Raw genomic sequence first — 8,018 nt, 5'->3', positions numbered from 1 at the left:
TAAAGGATGAGCAGGTATAGTTAATGGATGGATGTAGAATATCTGTATGTCTTTCTTCCCACAGTCCAGACACATGCAGGTCAGATGGATTGGAAACAGCCAACACCCAAATTCTAGTTAATTTCATAACATTTCTACACTTTAACCAACTCTATTTTTAAACAGATTTCTGTCTCCCTTTTTTTTTTTTTTAACTAAATTACCGCATAGAATAAGTGAAGCAGCTTTTAAAGATGTAATAAACATGTTTTGTCCATGGTTGAATTTACAAGTGACAGGAAGGTTATTTTACTGATTGTCTTTAGTTACAAATATGAGCTCTTCCACCTAGACGTCATTAAAATGCACCTTTTTTTAATTTTCAACGCCATCTAGCATGTGATTGAACATTTGAATGCCCTTTGAACTAGATTCCTCCCATACTGTACTTTGTCTTGTTTTTTTTTCTGAAAAAAAGCAAGTAGAAACGCTACTATTATTTGTGCTTAGCTCGGCTATAACTATAACTGAGCATACCAAGAATATAGAATATTGAAATGCAGACATAATGAGGGTTAAGGCCTGAGGACACAGTAACCTGAAGTTTACGCTGACAGTACTCATTAAATATCAAGAGAAACAACTTCATAGCAAAAGCAAATAAGTGCCCTGGCACTGGCCCAAGCCATTGTGTTGGCACAGTCCAAATCCAGCTGGCCCCGGCCGCTGGCCACAGAATTCATTTCATGCTCCATCTCTTGGCCTAAAGAGCCGAGACTGAAAAGGCCGCAGTGATAATTGTGCCGCTGAATCCGCCGTGAACAAAACATATTCTTTACAAGGAGGGGGCTGACGGAGGGGGAGACGGCCGAACATGCTGACACATCCACTTCACATCAGAGACCTTTAATCAACAGCGCAATGTAATGAGAGTGTTCTTCTCATTACATTCATTTACCCAGAGCAACAAACAAACACACACACTGGGAGCTATTGAGGGGGTTCAGAGTCGTGCACAAGGATGCTTGGACATGACAGGGGAATTGAACCACCAACCCTATGGTTCATATTAACTCACCACCTAAGCTATAACCGTTCCCACAAACTTTTACAAGATACACACTGCATGGATGATAAGGATTAATGAAACTGTGGATCCCATGGATACACACACATAAACATACCCTATGCTTGCACTTATAGCTGCTTTGATGCAGCAGCTAATGGGGATCCAAACTAATCCCTACAGTTGTCTGGCAAAGAAGATCATTTGGATTGTATATATTTTGTTTTTTTGGATGAACTGACTCTTTTCAACTAGTCTGATGTCTTTTTTTCCCTCCAGGAAACACTTGCTGGAGGTGAACCAACAAGAAACCAATCCCTGATGAACAGCAGTGTGCTGAGCAGCGAGTTTGGCTGGCAATGTGAAGCTCTTAGGCCCAGAAAGACTTTACTTCATGCACATTCATTACCAAGTTTTACTTGTAAAACTAAGAATTAAACTTCCTTATAGCATCCATCAATAAGAACACTATCAAGATATTATATCAACATTGAACCAAGTCGAGTTCAGCTGAGTAAAGTTAAAAATATAGAGTAAAAGAAAAGATGAAAAAGGTAAATAACTTCCATTGGTTTCAAATTTAAAAAAAATAACTGCACATGTCAATGAAAATTCCACATGAGAAATTGTTAACACCCCAACAGTTATGGATTTGGTGTTGAAGAATGCCCAAATGTTATAGGCACCAGGAGCAAATAGAGTGTTTTGGCATATGAGTTAGGAAATCGCCCTTCATTGGCAAGTACAGGACAATGTTTTTGAGTAACTTATTCTTTGTTTAATAAATTCCTGAAAGTTTGGCATTGAAAGTTTTAAAACCAATGGACAGATACAGTTAGTGACTAGCTGGTGGAGCATTTAGCCGCTAAAGACACATATTTCCCCCAGGAGTTGGTAGAGGCCAAAAGCAGAGCTAAAAGAGAGAGAATATTGGACTTACATTCATCAGATGGACAGCAACATGATTCAAAATGAATGATGATGTCGCTCATCAACTGTTGGAGGTATAAATAAGCAACTTTTCAGGCTGTTCTCATACACCATTCGTAGCTACACTTACGAAAAGTAATGCACTGTAATTCATATATATCCCACAAAATCAATACGTATCCAAGTTGTGAATCTGTAAGTATAAGGAGCGACAAACACTGTGTAGAGAGGAGGACAGGGTGGATGGATGGGTGAAAAAAAACACTGGATTTATTTGTCACGAAATTTCCGTACTTAAGTAACACCACTTCAAGAGATATTTTAACCCAAACCACGATCTTTTCCTAAACCTAACCAAGTTGTTTCCTGTTAAGACAGAAGTTTATTTTGAAAAGACCGGATTGCATTTAACATGTGGAAATTGACACGTGTTGCTGGACAGTCATTGGAGAATGCATGGAAATGAGGAATAACTTTTCGCAAGATTTCATACGGACCGTTGTACGAGAATACTTTGAACTGTTTGCCAACAAATTCATCATAAAGGTGATGGTATGCCAATGTTGTGTTCACAACTTGTTTTCTCTGCCCCCAAGTGGCCAAAGAAACTGTTATTGAAGGTTTAACTGCTTTCCTTCCAAAACTGTTTGCTAACCAAACAGGTTAAAAATGTCCACTTAATCCTATTATCATATCATTCAATGCATGAATTAAGAACATAATATTCACATAATTCATTTCAGATGATCTCATATTCAGTTTTATGGGATGTTACAGCAGGTTAAACCAATACAAACAGACCACATTTTGAATGTTATCAGCTGATTGAATGGCCGTTATCAGTGGTTATCACTCCCATTCTAATTCTTTAGACGGGCCAACCTGCACCTCCCACATTGTGAAAACTGAAACTTTACGTTGTGAATTTAAACAAAACAACTTCATGTTTGGGTTAAAATAAGTACGTAAGTTACGAACAAAAGTATGATATGTTTACTATTGGTTTCACACAGGAAAACGAACAGCGGTCTCCCGGTTGAAAAGCCATCTGTTTGTGTCGCTCTTTATGTTACGTCACCTGACTTCCTCTGCTTCCGTCATAATTATTATGGCTACTAGAGGTTGGCGTCGTCTTCTTGTATTCCTATCGGCGATCAACCATGTGAATAGATAACGGCCCTCTGAACCTACTATGGGTGCCCCTTCTAATCCATAGCTATGAGACTGATAACCACTAATACTCCCATTCAGTCGGCGGATAACATTTGAAGCGGGTGAACAGACACAGAACCACAAACATTTGTTTGGCAGCCGGACTCTCAGCCTTTTTGCAGAATGTCTTTTTTTTTTTTTGAGGGAGTACGGAGGCAGGGAATGTTGGAGAGGTCATCTCAGGTCACCCAGGTTTGATCCATGAAAAGCTCCCTGTCAATGTGTCCTTAAGCAAGACACGAAACCCAAAGTGCTCACTGTCTGGGTTGCAGGGGTGAAGAGCATCAGCTTAATGAGACATGAAGTCTGCCGGCTTCAGCGTTGCTACTGCTGCTTCTCTGTGAAATCCCTCAGAGGAATATTTAAAGTAATTACACACTGTCTAATATTGCGACTGGGTGCTCTAAATTCCTGAAAAATTCATAAACATGCACTTCGGCCCACAGCATTTGTTTGGACTGTTTGCTTTCATATGGTATTATTCAGCGCGTTGAACACTTCTGACTGAAACAATTCTGTTCTCGAATTATAAGTGTGGTAGGGGTCTACTGAGCTGTCTGGCGCCATCGTCCTACTAAACATGTCATTACTGTAACCACGAGGTCCGCACTACACAACCTCTGAACTACATATCAGGGCTGCCACTGTATTAAAACATGAAAAATATGTCAACAGAAGCTTTATGAAACACGCCGCAAATAAACCACGGCACTTATCATGCCTGTAGATTGCAGTCTGTCAATCTACAATATGAGATATTAGGATGAGGTTTTGGAATGATTACTTGATATGTCTGCTATGAATATTATTTCTTTGGCAACAGCTTCAATTTCTAGGCATTTATATGAATATAGCAAAATCTTCTATGGCACTGTCCAAAGGTAACAAAATCTGCATACCATACCGGGCTCAGACTACAGGGGTTTTGGGCCGGTTTATCCCCGATTCACCCTTCTGGGACCTTGGTCAGTACCGATGTTCGGCCCAGATTATCTGCTAATGTGAGGGGTTTACAGATTCAGTCTTAAACCTCCCCAACTGTTCGCTGACTCATCAGGGCCACCCTGATTATTTTAAACAAGATGGACCACTATAGCCAATAACAGAGACAAGCCGGAGCAGCTGTCGGTGTTGCAAAGAACCATAAGAGAACTGGATACATCATTGGAGGTGGCGCCCCATTCATTCCTATGAAAGTTGCTCAGTGGCGCATGATGCCAAAATGGCTCGACTTCCGAGTGGAAAAGTACCCGGATCTTCCGGAGATCTTCCGCATCCATTGGGCCCATGGAGCAAACGCAGTAGCGTCCGCTCGGTCACATGGCTCGGTCACGGGGTCACAGCCGTCATGTTGTCATCACCACTTGCTAACCCCGCCTCCCAGCCCTCGCTCCATCCCAGCCTCGGTCTGGGTCTCATTCACATGAATGGAGGAAGGGACATAACTCTGGATTCAGCTATTAGTGCGTTTTATAACTTTTAGCACCTAATGTTTTAAATAAGGGCTATTCAAGTGTTCAAACTGGGAAGTTGATTCACCTAAAAAAAAAAAAGGATCCGCAGAGTTACAGATATCTCTTTCCCAATGTAAGTCAATGGGAAATTTTTTTTTTTTGGGCCCAATGGCATCACGTGACGGACACAGAAGTTGTAGTACCACCGTTTGGCCAATACGGAAATTGGCATCAACGACTGGCACTCTTCCTGGGGGCTTGCCAAGAATGGTAAACATTCTAGCCCTTGATGCTAACGTTAGCTAGCATACTACTGTTGAGAGATATTAAAATGGACAGTTAAAATTTCACCTCCAGTTCTCGCTGAAGAATAGAATGCTCAAGGGATGACGTATTTTGTAGGCCAACCAGGAAGTCAGTATCGCCCTGGTTCCCTCGACAAAAAGCCAATGGGATTTTTCCATTGGCTTTTGGATTACTGCAGAAAATAAGCTCTGTGGCAAACACACGGTTATGATACTTACACGTTTTGTTAAGAAAGATAATCTTCTTAAATGAACACCAGAAGTAAAAAGCTAACGTAGCTATAAACAAACTACACCACGGTCGCATGAGCGCGAGTACACACGCTGTGAAGGTGGACTTGTCGGTGTGATGATGTTTTGTAGTCTCATTTAGCCACTTGTTAGCAACCGCCTTTTTTAAGACGTGTAAAAGCTTCAGAATTAACTTGGGATATTTACTGACGTATTTTATATCGTAGAACAAAACATTAAAATCTCTTTCTTGGCATCTAACTAAAAACTCATTGACTTCACTCAACTCTGGGAACTAATTTCTGGGTTTTAGTACTCATTCCTGTAGCACCCTGTAGACGACCCTTGTTGACTGCGTCTCCACAACCATTTTCTCATCCAGACATTTTTAACCTTCTGCTTTTGTTTTTTTCTCACTGCAAAGCATTACTAGCCTACAGCACGTTGTTACATCACGTCGTCTCACCTTTATTTTCAAATCTTGTAGTGTGTTACGTTTGACATTAGAGATAGGAACATCTGTGAAGTTTCTCCTTATGTGATGCAACACAATTTCAAAATGGGGTAGGATTTTAAAATCCATGTAGTCTGAACCCGGTTAAAAGCTCACTGTATAGCCCTCCTGTTGTCTTCGGGTCAAATTGACCCGAAGACAACAGGAGGGTTAAACAGGCCAACTGATGATAATGAACAAGGCTATTATTTGACAATAATGTTTTCTTGTCTGGCTATTATTAATAATATGAGCATACTTTTGTTAATTTTTCATGACCTAATGTTGAATTTCTGTGGATTTATCCCTCCTGTTGTCTTCGGGTCAATTTGACCCGAAGACAACAGGAGGGTTAACACATATATCTTCTTTGTTTAATCCATACAAAAAACAAAATGTAAGCACAACAAATCTATCAGAGAGATATGAGAGTAGTATTGATTTTCTCATCTTACTCTTGGCAAGAAAGTGAATAAGCTATTTCCCAAAATGTTAAACTATTCATTTAACCAGACCTCCGTGGCAACTCGCTCAGACAAGTTGTTTTTTTAAGAGGATTTGTTGTCTAATTTTGCTTTGCTTGTTGCAGTCTTGAGGCTCAACATCCATTTGCTTGGGACAGACATCATTTCAAGGCTGTACAATCGATGGCTGACCCTCACTAAGACATCAACATGTTTAATTGATGATGTTTGTCTGTAGAAATGTCACAAAATAAGGATTTCAGAAATTAAATTTGAGACAAATGAGAAGTAACATTGGAAATCTTCACATTTAAGAGGCTGGAACCAATTGTTTGGCATTGTTATGTGATGATTTACTTAAAGGACCATTGTGTAGCATTTAGGGGGATCTATTGGCTAAAATGGAATATAATATTAATAACTATGTTTTCTTTAGTGTATAATCACCTGATAACAAAAATTGTTGTGTTACTGTTACCTTTATATCTACATAGTAACTCTTCATGGAGCTGGCCGCAACGTTCCTACAGTAGCCCAGAATGGACAAACCAAACACTTGCTCTAGAGAGGGCCATTCACGTTTTGGCGTCGGCCAACGTAGTTCTCTAACATGCTTGGCACACGGGAGAAGTTTCAGTTGGTTGCAATCTGCAACCTCACCGCTAGATGCCATCAAATCCTACACACTGCACCTTTAAAACAATGAATCGATTCTTAAAATTGCAGCCAAAAACACAGCCAGTGTGTTCCAATCTACGTACTTCCTGAAGTACACTTCAATGTAGTGCACTGTGTGCACTCTGTACTTACTTGAGTATTGCGTGAATTTCAACAGGGTAGGGTCTTCTCAAATCGAATACTCTGCGGCACACTAACTGGAAATGACGATCGCAACATTTGACTGCGGCTCGCTACCCGCCAAAATATCTTCTTCTTCAGGGTTTTACGGCAGCTGGCATCCTTTGTGTTGCACTGCTGCCTCCCTCAGGATTTACCCGTATACTACCCGCAAAAATATCTGCCTGCTTTGTTGATCCAGAATACACAGAAAATTAAATCAAATGAGTAGACATGAAACCTTATAACTTACATCTATAAGGTACGTTGTTCAGCACCGCAAAAGCTCCTGCATCATCTGCCATCATTTTCACGTTAGAATATGTGGTCGTGGTCCCGCCCCTTCCGGTACGTAGCCAGGATGGCGACAATTGAGTGTGAAAAGTGTCCAGCGTACCACACTCAACCATTTGACCGTTTTGAGTACAACATCCGGGTACTTCCGGTTGCACTGCATTTTGCCATACTTCTCAGTGTGAACGCACTTGTGCACTCAAAATAGTAAGTGTAAGTACGGAAGTACGCGGATTGGAACACTCAGGCGTCTAATGTTGCTTTGCTCGAGGTGAGGTTGCTGGTTTGCACTGAAAGGTCATAGGTCATCAACCTACCAGGTTGTGAGAATGCAAATTAATTTACTGAGGTGATGAAGTTAGATAGCATTAGCGTTGTCAACAAAACAAATCAACATTCTCAGTAGCAGAGTAAAGAGGAGGATTCCAACTAACATTACAACATTTTGTGGATTTCAGCTTCAAAAGACATTTCAGCAGTTCACTCTTTCCTGCCGTAGGGCAAACGGTAATTTGAAACAAAGCCAACGGCTTGCACAGTAACTCCCTCTGTGTTTGTACCAATTGGTAAATACTCCTAACAGCATCTCTTGGGTGACTGTGTGGCCTCTGAGGCGAGGAGGAAGAGCACAAGCTCAGTTTTGCTTAGTGGTATAGTTTACCCTGCAGATCTTAAGGGCACACCTAGCAGTGCTTGAATGCTAATCCCCGCTCTGTGAGCATGCTGAGAGTGTGAAGAGGTTATTTTGTTCTG

The sequence above is a fragment of the Sebastes umbrosus genome, chromosome 2, assembly GCF_015220745.1.
Source record: "Sebastes umbrosus isolate fSebUmb1 chromosome 2, fSebUmb1.pri, whole genome shotgun sequence".
NCBI classification, from domain to species: domain Eukaryota; kingdom Metazoa; phylum Chordata; class Actinopteri; order Perciformes; family Sebastidae; genus Sebastes; species Sebastes umbrosus.
Note: the sequence above shows the minus strand (reverse complement) of the source record.